This window comes from Panicum virgatum, chromosome 8K, assembly GCF_016808335.1.
Source record: "Panicum virgatum strain AP13 chromosome 8K, P.virgatum_v5, whole genome shotgun sequence".
In the NCBI taxonomy this organism is placed as follows: domain Eukaryota; kingdom Viridiplantae; phylum Streptophyta; class Magnoliopsida; order Poales; family Poaceae; genus Panicum; species Panicum virgatum.
This window is the reverse complement of record NC_053143.1, coordinates 28,707,582-28,717,857: the sequence shown is the minus strand read 5'-3', so window position 1 is coordinate 28,717,857 and position 10,276 is coordinate 28,707,582. Positions and strand designations below refer to the sequence as shown.

Below are 10,276 nucleotides of genomic sequence, written 5' to 3'. Positions count from 1 at the left end.
CTAGAGATCTTCTCCGTCCGTCAGGGGATCGTCGTCTTCCGAGATGACCCCAAAGTCGAACTCCTCTGCATCCCAATACAGAGGAGCGAGCGCCTCATAGGCGGCTTGCGGATCGTGCTTCGGGGTCGGCTCTCGGCTGGAGCGGGGTTCGTTGGAGGAGGTGGTGCTGATGGAGCTCGAGGAAGAAGAGGGGGAGGTGGAGCCGATGGAGTTCGAGGAGGAGGAAGAGGGGGAGAATGCCATGGCTACAGGAAGGTGAGGCGCTCTGTACTGTTTGCTGTTGGCTGAGGAAGGAAGGCGAATGTGTGGTGAAAGACCGATCCGGGTGGAGATTAAATAATTGAAGCTGGAAGATGGATCGGCCCCTACACGTTCTACGAGGGGCCGGCTATAGAGACGTTCCATCCTCTGCGGTGGATGTAGTGTATTTTAATTGGCATCGAAAAGAGAAGGTAACGGTAAAAATGGTTTTGGAATTATCATTTCCAAAACAAGGGGGCATGTGTTATCGCCATAAATTAACTGGGCTAAAAGATGGGCCGTGAGCAAGTTGGGTTTCAAGCAGAGGTTACAGAAAGCTTGTGAATCGGCTCCTGTGCGAGTATCTTGGGCCGTATGGGCCATGTATTTATTAGATAGGACTAGTTTAAATAAGGATAGGTTCTGTACAAATAAGTTAGTTTAGATTGTGGAGGAGATTATTTCCTCAAGTCTCCGGACTATAAATATATACCCTATGTTACTTGTAAAAAGAGAGGGAACGTCTTCACATTTGCTACAACAAATCCTCGGCGCACCGCCGCCCCTATTCTAGGGTTTCAACCAAGTGCCATGCTGCCTTGATCGCTTCTCGCGATCAGGGCATCATAGTTCTTGCTTTTACCATGGTGTTACTCGTACTGAAGCATTTTAGATGGCGAGCAACACTAGTTATCTCGACGTTCACAGCGTGTCTATCATGTGCCTTATTTGTTTATCGTCTGCGAGTGTCATGTTATCTTTGTACAATCATGTTTTCATCTTATGCTAATTCTCGTCGAGCGGAGTTAGTTGTACGGAGATAATGCCTTGCTTCGTCATATCAAGTAGATCCAATCTGTTACAGTTTGTTCTTATTTTACAAGGATTCGTTTAATATCTGCTAAGTTAGGCCTTACAAATGGATTGGATGTTCTGGTGACATGTTAGATGTTCTGGTGACATGTTAGATGCTTTATTTTAACCTTAGTCATACTCTATAGTCGATGATGGTGACCCTGATCCACAACCCAGAAATAAAGGGGAAATGTTGCACGTGTGACTCTAGGAGTTACCACGTGACATGTGCTGAAAGGGATCGAGGGTGTGTCCGAGCGACCCAAGAGGGGCCCCGAATTGGGTCACTAATCGCCTTTTAAAAACTATGGCTCCAACTAGTGCATAAGATAAACCTAGCTTGTCCTACACATGCTAGTTCACACTAAAGTTTATCTATGCGATCCTCTACTTACCCAAAAGGAGGCTTGCAACCTAGTTCCAATCCTAACCAAACTAACTAGGAAAGGTAAAGGCACACAAGCAATGCGGAAACGTAAATACGGTAACTAAAGATGTGAGGGCAATAGGGATGCAAACTCCCGCGAAGACACGTGGATTTATCCCGTGGTATCGGTAGGCTAAAAGCCACCCCTAGTCCACGTTGGCCCGCCACCAAGGCAACAATGGCCAAGCACCGAGTCTCTCCCGATCACCGTCTTGCACTAGGCCACCAAGGCACACCGGCAAGCAAAGGCTAAGTGCACCTAGTCACCAAGACAAGGTCACCACCACCATCTCTCTCGGTCACCACGGCACCGTCTTCACTACGGAGCTTCTCCACCAAGGAGGGGGTCTCCTCGTCACCCGCACAAAGTGTCGCCACCACTCCACACCAAGTTGGAGGGTCGTCGACGAGTACACTTTCTTAGCTTGTGGCTAAGACTTCTCTTAAGCTTGCTCTCTCAAGAACTAGGCCTATACAAGTGCACAAAGCACTCTCTCAAAGCTTCTCACAAGCTAGATATGGCACTAAGCTCTACAAGGATGGTTGATGATGAAGGTTTGCTTGGGCAACACTTCCTTCAACTCTTGAGGCTTCCAACCATATGCTGCAACTGGCCTTGGGGGGTATATATAGCCCACACACACCCCAAAAGAGCCGTTGGAAAAGTGGCTGACAAAAAGCGCAATCACCGGTTAATCCGATGATGCACTTGGTGCCATCCCCGGTTTAACCGGTGAACACCTTTTTCCAACTAGCCGTTATACTTCAACGGCTACATTAATCAACCGACATTCTGCAGATCAATCAACCGGTGAATGTAATATTATCGTCGGTTTAACCGGTGAGTGTAACTTCTTCACCTTCCATGAAAAACTAACTCTCTGGACAACTGAACCGATGTAATTGACCGGTGTTTTATCGGTTCAACCGGTGTATGTATTTTCCTTGGTCTTCATCTGCCATTGCACCGACGTATGTCAATTCTTTAGCGTCGGTTTAACCGGTGAGTTCATCTTTAGTTTTCAACCTTCTGGACAACTGCACCGGCGTAGCATTCCTTGTATACATCAGTTTATCCGATGTATAGAAATGTTTCTGCTTATCTCTTGATGGCTTCATGCATTGAGTCTTCGTCGGTTTCTTCAACTTGTTTTCTCCATGTTTTCATCCCTTGGACCTAAAGAGCTCTATATAATCAACTGGAACACGCACATTAGTCCAAGTATTGAGTTGTCATCAAATCACCAAAACACATATGAGGAAATATGGCAACCATGACATGAGAGGTCATTTCCCTAAGAGGGGCCATTTTCCTTACATGTGCGTTAGGTTTGACTTGCAAGGTTAAGGAACTCGATTCGAATCGTCCGCTTCTCGCGGCCAATGAGTCTGCTTGACCCTTTTACCACATAGAGTAAGAAGTGGAACATGATGATGATCAATATTGTTGAATGATGAAAGATAATTATTTCCACCATGTATGCTATTGGATAGTTGCTCACTTAGAATGGCTAATCGAACTTGAATCTTGAGGCTAAAATCTGAAATTAAGGATCTACTCTTAGTTGCTTTTCAGCAAACAAACCCTCCAGCCAAAAGCCTTGCTTGTCTAGATAGTGGGCTAGGTATACCCTTAGTCGGGTAAGCATTGCTGAGTATTAGTATACTCAGCCTTACTTGTGGCTAAATTTTATTTTCAGATCAGACAATGGATGATATGGTTGCTAGTTTAACTTGGCCATGTACCTTACCCCCTGGTTGGTCAGTGGAATGGGATGCGACCCCGACTAATGATGACAATGTCGAGTGATATCATGTACGGGCTTCATAGTTATATCATGTATCGTCGAGTAGAACTATCGTTTATTTTCCGCTGCAATTAAACTCTGATGAACTACTTTCAGTTTAATTCCCAAGTACTTTTTTAAATTTTGAACTTGGTTTGTAATATTTCAGTCCAAGACTCTGTGATGTAAGAAACTGTGGAATGTTGTAATCTCTGGACTCGCCTTCGTGTGAGTTTCGTGCTGCTCTGTTCGATCCGAGACCAGTGGTTAAATCGGGAGGTTACCCGACAGGGCTGTCAGATTACTTCATTTGAAGTGCGTGAGCTGGTTACCTTCAGGGTGATGATTAGCGCACTTGAGCCGGGTTAATTTGGGCGGTTCTGCCACATGCTATAGTCTCAGCAAATTAGGCCCAGCATAAGTCTCTTCTCTTCTCCAGTGATTTAGTCAAGAAAAAAGATAGCACCTGGAGGATGTGTGTGGATTACAGGCAATTAAATTCCAATACAGTTAAGAACAAATATCCCATTCCAATAATTGAGGACCTTTTCGATGAATTGTTTGGAGCACAGATTTTCTCTAAGATTGATCTTAGATCTGGCTACCATCAGATAAGGATGAGGGAGGAAGATATACCAAAGATAGCCTTTACAACTCATTTAGGCCATTTTGAGTATGTAGTCATGCCTTTTGGCTTGACAAATGCACCTGCCACCTTTCAGTCCTTGATGAATTCTATCTTGTCTGACTTTCTAAGGAAGTTTGCATTAGTATTCTTTGATGATATACTCATTTATAGTACCAGTCTTTCTGACCATGTTAATCATCTGAAGACAGTACTGGAAGTCCTAAGGCAAAACAAGCTATTTGCTAAATTAAGTAAATGTACTTTTGGTCAAACAGAGATTGACTATCTGGGACATATCATTAGTAAAGATGGTGTGGCAACTGATCCATCCAAACTTCAAATAATTCAGCAATGGCCATCTCCAACAACTATAACACAGTTGAGAGCCTTTTTGGGATTGACTGGTTACTATAGAAGATTCATAAGGGGGCATGGAATCATTTACAGACCTTTATTTAATGCTCTTAAGAAGATTTCCTTCGAATGGTCTCCACAACAGGAAAATGCTTTTCGGCACTTAAAGAAGGTAATATCTGAACCTCCAGTGTTGGCACTACCAAATTTCAATGGGCCTTTTGTCCTTGAAGCTGATGCTAGTGGCCAAGGCATTGGGGCTGTCATTATGCAACAAGGCAAACCAATAGCCTTTTTCAGTAAATCCTTGGGACCAAAAACTGCTGCTTCATCTACTTATGAGAAAGAAGCTTTAGCTATTTTGGAGGCACTCAAGAAATGGGAGCATTACTTTGCTAGTTCTTCACTTATTATCAAAACAGAGCAACAAAGTTTGATGTATATTCATGAACAGAAGCTGGTAGAGGGTATACAACACAAGTTACTTATCAAGCTTTTGGGGTATAACTACAAGGTGGAATACAAAAAAGGCAAAGAAAATAGAGCTGCAAATGCTCTATCTAGAGCTCCTCATTCAACACACTTGACGACCATTTCTTGTGTCATACCTGCTTGGATTGAACAAGTAACTGATTCATATTAACAAGATGAGAAGTGTCTTGGACTTATCACCAAATTGAGCATTGACAGCAATGCTGTTCCCAAATTTTCTCTTCGGAATGGAGTTTTGAGGTATAATGGCAAGGTAGTAGTGGGAACTCATGGACCACTGAAGCAGCAACTATTGGACAGTTTTCGTAAATCAGCTTTAGGTGGTCATTCTGGAGAAAGGGCTACTTATCAGAAACTTAAATTAGTTTTCTATTGGCCCAAAATGCAACAAGAAGTTAAGGACTACGTCAAGGCCTGTGCAGTTTGTCAGATAAATAAATCTGAGCATACCCCTTACCCAGGTTTGTTTCAAGAACTTCCAGTAGCTGATTTAGATTGGACTCGCATATCCATGGATTTTGTGGAGGGATTACCCAAATCCGATGGAAAGGATGTCATACTGGTAATTGTGGACATGTTTACTAAATATGCTCACTTCATAACACTCAGCTCATTGATCATGTTTTCAAACTACATGGTGTGCCTTCGGCTATAGTGACTGACAGGGACAGAATTTTTACAACTAATTTATGGCAAGCATTATTCAAGTCACTGGGTGTCAAACTCCATTTAAGTACTGCATACCACCCTGAAACTGATGGCCAAACAGAGCGAGTAAATCAATGCCTTGAGAATTATCTCAAATGTATGTGCTTTGCAGCCCCCAGAAAATGGTATCACTGGATTTCTCTAGCTGAATGGTGGTATAACACATCATATCATACATCCTTGAACATGACACCATTTCAAGCTCTTTATGGGTTTCCACCGCCAATGGTAGCTGAAGTAGTTTTACCAGATTGCCCAGATGACAATGCTAGAGAGATACTCCAAAACAGGCAGCTTGCTACCTAATTGATCAGAGATAATCTTTTGAAGGCCCAAGCTCGAATTAAAAATCAGGCTAATAAACACAGAGTGGAGCGATCTTTTGACGTAGGGGACATGGTTTATTTAAAGATCCAACGTTACAGACATACATCTTTGAGCATTCATCATTCTTTGAAGCTGCATTCCAAATTCTATGGCCCTTTCAGAGTATTGGAAAAAATAGGCAAGGTTGCTTATAAACTATTGCTTCCCCATGGTTGTCAATTACATCCGGTCTTTCATGTTAGCCAACTCAAAAGGCACATTGGACCATCTGCAATACCTACTCTTGACCAACCTCTGGTGGATGACAAAGGCAACATAAAGGTGGCTCCTATGTCTATCCTTGAAAGAAGATTGATTCCTCGAAACAATGAACCTGTTGTGCAATGGTTAATTCATCCGCATTGTGTTTCCAACCTTTCATCCTTGAGGATAAGGATGTTAAGTAGGGGGCTTCTATGAGGCACTATCCTATTAGAGATAATGTAACAAATAGAATCTGATCACGTGTTACAACAACCTAGAGCTAGTTAGTTGTAGTTGTTATCCTGTAAATCATGTACCTGTAGATGACAGCCAGGTTGTTGTAACCAGATCTTGTAAACTACGGTGGAGGTGATTTCCACCCTATATAAACATGCAAAGCGGCCCGAGAGGGTTCAACGCTTCCACAAATTCTTATATGGTACCAAGAGCCAACCTCTACAAACACATCTAGATTAGATGCCGAGTTCAAGTGCTTCCTCCTCCGTCGGACCTGCACTCGGTCTTCCAATCTCTGAGAAGCTAGGCAAGAATAATCTTGCGCTATGGAAGATGCAAGTTCTTCCGGCCATCAGGGGAGCCCAACTTGAGGGGTTTCTCGATGGCACAGAAATCTGTCCAACCAAGGAGATCGACGTCAAGAGTGGTGACAAGACCATCAAGAGTCTGAACCCTGACTACTCCAAGTGGATCGCGATGGATCAGCAGGTTCTGAGCTACCTGCTGACAACAATCTCGCGAGACGTGCTGACGCAAATCGGCACAGTCAAAACTACAGCAGAGATGTGGTCTAATGTGGAAGAGATCTACTCGTCCACAACACGAGCGCGTGCGATTAACACAAGAATCGCACTCACCACCACCAAGAAGGGGAACATGTCCGTCGCGGAGTAGGTCAGCAAGATGAAGCAGCTAGCCGACGAGATGGCGGCGGCAGGGAAACCCCTCGGTGATGATGATCTCGTCAACAACATCCTGGTCGGCCTCGACATGGAGTACAATCCTCTCGTGTCTGCTCTAATCGCCCGAGTGGTGCCGATCACGTTCAGCGAACTTCAGGCTCAACTCTTGAGCTATGAAAGTCGCCTGGAACTCTGGCAAGGTGGTTCACAGTCCTCGGTGAATGCTGCGTCCAGAGGACATGGTGGATCCAACCGGGGAGGACGCGGCCGCGGCAACATCGGCTTCAGCAACAACTCACGTGGCCGAGGTAGTGGTGATCAAGGACGCAGCAATGGTGGCAATAACACCCAAAACAAGGGTAAGAAACAGCGGTACAATGGCAGATGTCAAGTGTGCTTCAAGGAAGGACACAGCGCCGTCAACTGCTGGCATCGCTTCGACCCCGACTATGTACCAGATGAGAGGAACGCCAACGCTGCTGTGCACGTCTACGGGGTTGATACGAATTGGTACACTGACTCGGGGGCCACTGATCATGTCACCAATGACCTTGAGAAGATGAGCGTCCACGACAAGTACAATGGGAACGAGCAGATCCGAACAGCCAGTGGAGCAGGTATGAGCATTAATCACGTTGGTCATGCAATTGTTCATACTCCTGATCGCAATATTCATCTAAACAATATTCTTCATGTTCCTCAAGCCCAAAAGAATCTAGTTTCTGTACATCGCCTTGTTTCTGATAATCATGCTTTCCTTGAATTTCATCCCAATTTTTTCCTAATCAAGGACCAGGCCACGAGGAGAGTAATTTTGGAAGGTAAATGCAAGGGAAGTCTCTATCCCCTTCCTGCACTGACCAAGGAAGTTCTGAGGACCGTCAAGCCTTCTGAGTCCAGATGGCATAGCAGATTGGGGCATCCAGCCTTTCCCATAGTTCACAGAGTTATTAGTGAGAACAAGCTTCCATGTTTCAAAGATGTCAATAAAGAGTCTGTGTGTGATGCTTGCCAACAAGCCAAAAGTCAGCAGCTTCCCTATCCTCAGTCAAATAGCGAGTCTAAGTTTCCTTTAGAATTAATTTTCTCAGATGTTTGGGGTCCAGCTCCTGATTTGGTTGGGAGAAAGAAGTATTATGTTAGCTTCATCGATGATTTCAGTAAATTTGTTTGGATCTATCTCATTAAGCATAAATCTGAAGTGTTTTCTATATTCCATGAATTTCAGACTCTTGTTGAATGACATTTTAATCGAAAGATCATAGCGATACAATCTAATTGGGGTGGAGAGTATGAAAAACTTCACTCATTCTTTCGCAAAGTTGGGATCACCCATCTTGTGTCTTGCCCTCACGCACACCAGCAAAATGGGGCAGCCGAGCGCAAACACCGCCATATAGTTGATGTAGGATTATCTCTCCTATCAACAGCTTCTATGCCTTTGAAATTCTGGGATGAGGCATTCCTCGCTGCTACCTACTCCCTCCTTCCTCGTTTATAAGGTACGGTGGAACATGGCACGGTCTTCCAAATGATACTTTGACCAATTATTTGTTATATATTATATCACTTATGATTATAAATTTATAATCATTGTAAACTATATTTGATCACGAATCCAATCATATAAAATTTACATTATAAAAATTAAAAATTAATAGTTAAATTATTGGTCAAAGATATAAATGTTTGAATCTTGATATGCGTGTGTGCCTTATAAACGAGGAAGGAGGGAGTATCTCATCAATCGCACACCAAACAAAGTCATTAACTACTCCACACCCCTTGCTCGTCTGTTCCAGGAAAAACCAGACTACTCCATGATGAGAGTCTTTGGGTGCGCCTGCTGGCCCAACATGCGGCCATACAATGCACGCAAGCTAGCTTTCCAATCCAAACGATGTGCATTCCTTGGCTATAGCAATATGCACAAAGGCTACAAGTGTCTTGACATTGCTACAGGTCGTGTTTACATCTCAAGGGATGTAGTGTTTGATGAAACAGTTTTTCCCTTCTCCGAGCTCCATGATAATGCTGGTGCTCGACTTCGTGAGGAGATTAATCTCCTTCCGTCCCATCTCACTCTTCCTTCCCTCCCTTCCAGGAGTTCAATATTGCATTGCACTGATGAGATTAATTGCTCGTCCAGTTTACCTAATGATAATTTGCCTAACAATAATGTTTTGGAAGAGATGTCGCATGCTGTTGGCCAGGAGGAGACAGGCACGGGAACTGGAGCAGAGCCACCTTCGCCTACCGGCGGCTGTGATAGTGAATCCGCCTCAGATCGCTCGCCGGCGGCACCTGGAGCTTCTCCGTCCGGTGCGCTCGCACCTACGGGGCCTGCTTGTGATACCTCTTCTCCGAGTCAAGGTCTGGCCACGACAGGGGACGTGGACACGTGGTCCTAGCCCACTGGAGCCGCTACGACTTCACCAGCACTCGCCGAATCACCCTTGCCTGTTGCGCCGGCTGCATCAGCTGAGCCCCAGCGGCCGCGCACACGAGCTCAAGGTGGCATCCGCAAACCAAAATTGTACACCGATGGTACAATTAGGTATGGTCTTTCTATTTCAGCTGAAGAACCTGCTACTGTTGCTGATGCCCTGGGTGATCCCAAATGGAAACAAGCCATGGATTGTGAGTATGAAGCATTGATGAAGAATCACACATGGCACCTTGTTCCGTGGCAGTCTGGAAGAAACATTATTGACTGCAAGTGGGTATTCAAAATTAATAGAAAACCTGATGGTTCCATTGACAGGTATAAAGCCCGGTTAGTAGCCAAAGGTTTCAAACAACGGTACGGTATTGACTACGAAGATACATTCAGTCCCGTAGTCAAAGCTGCAACAATACGACTTGTACTTGCTCTTGCAGTATCAAATGGATGGAGTCTTCGCCAACTAGATGTGCAGAATGCGTTTCTTCATGGTTTCCTTGAAGAAGAAGTGTTCATGAGGCAACCACCTGGGTATGAAAACTCGTCTCATCCATCCTATGTCTGCAAGTTAGACAAAGCTTTATATGGCCTCAAGCAGGCTCCTCGTGCTTGGTATGCTCGGCTCAGTATGAAGCTTCATGATCTTGGTTTTCAACCGTCTAAGGCAGATGTGTCCCTTTTCTTCTTCAACAATGGAGGAGTAGTGATATTTCTGCTCATATATGTTGATGATATCATTGTGGTCAGCTCATCACCCGATGCAACCTCAGCATTACTCAGGGAGCTCAAGACTGAATTTGCATTGAAAGATCTCGGTGATCTTCACTATTTCCTTGGAATTGAAGTGAAAAG

At 44.4% G+C, this 10,276-nt stretch overlaps 1 non-coding gene across 1 annotated transcript; it reads left to right on the top strand.

Annotated features, from left to right (window-relative positions):
- The first annotated feature begins 7,021 nt into the window (after positions 1-7,021).
- LOC120646575 lies at positions 7,022-7,160 on the top strand. The gene has a single exon (XR_005664478.1). It is a non-coding gene; the product is annotated as a small nucleolar RNA Z247 (small nucleolar RNA).
- The last annotated feature ends 3,116 nt before the right edge of the window (positions 7,161-10,276 follow it).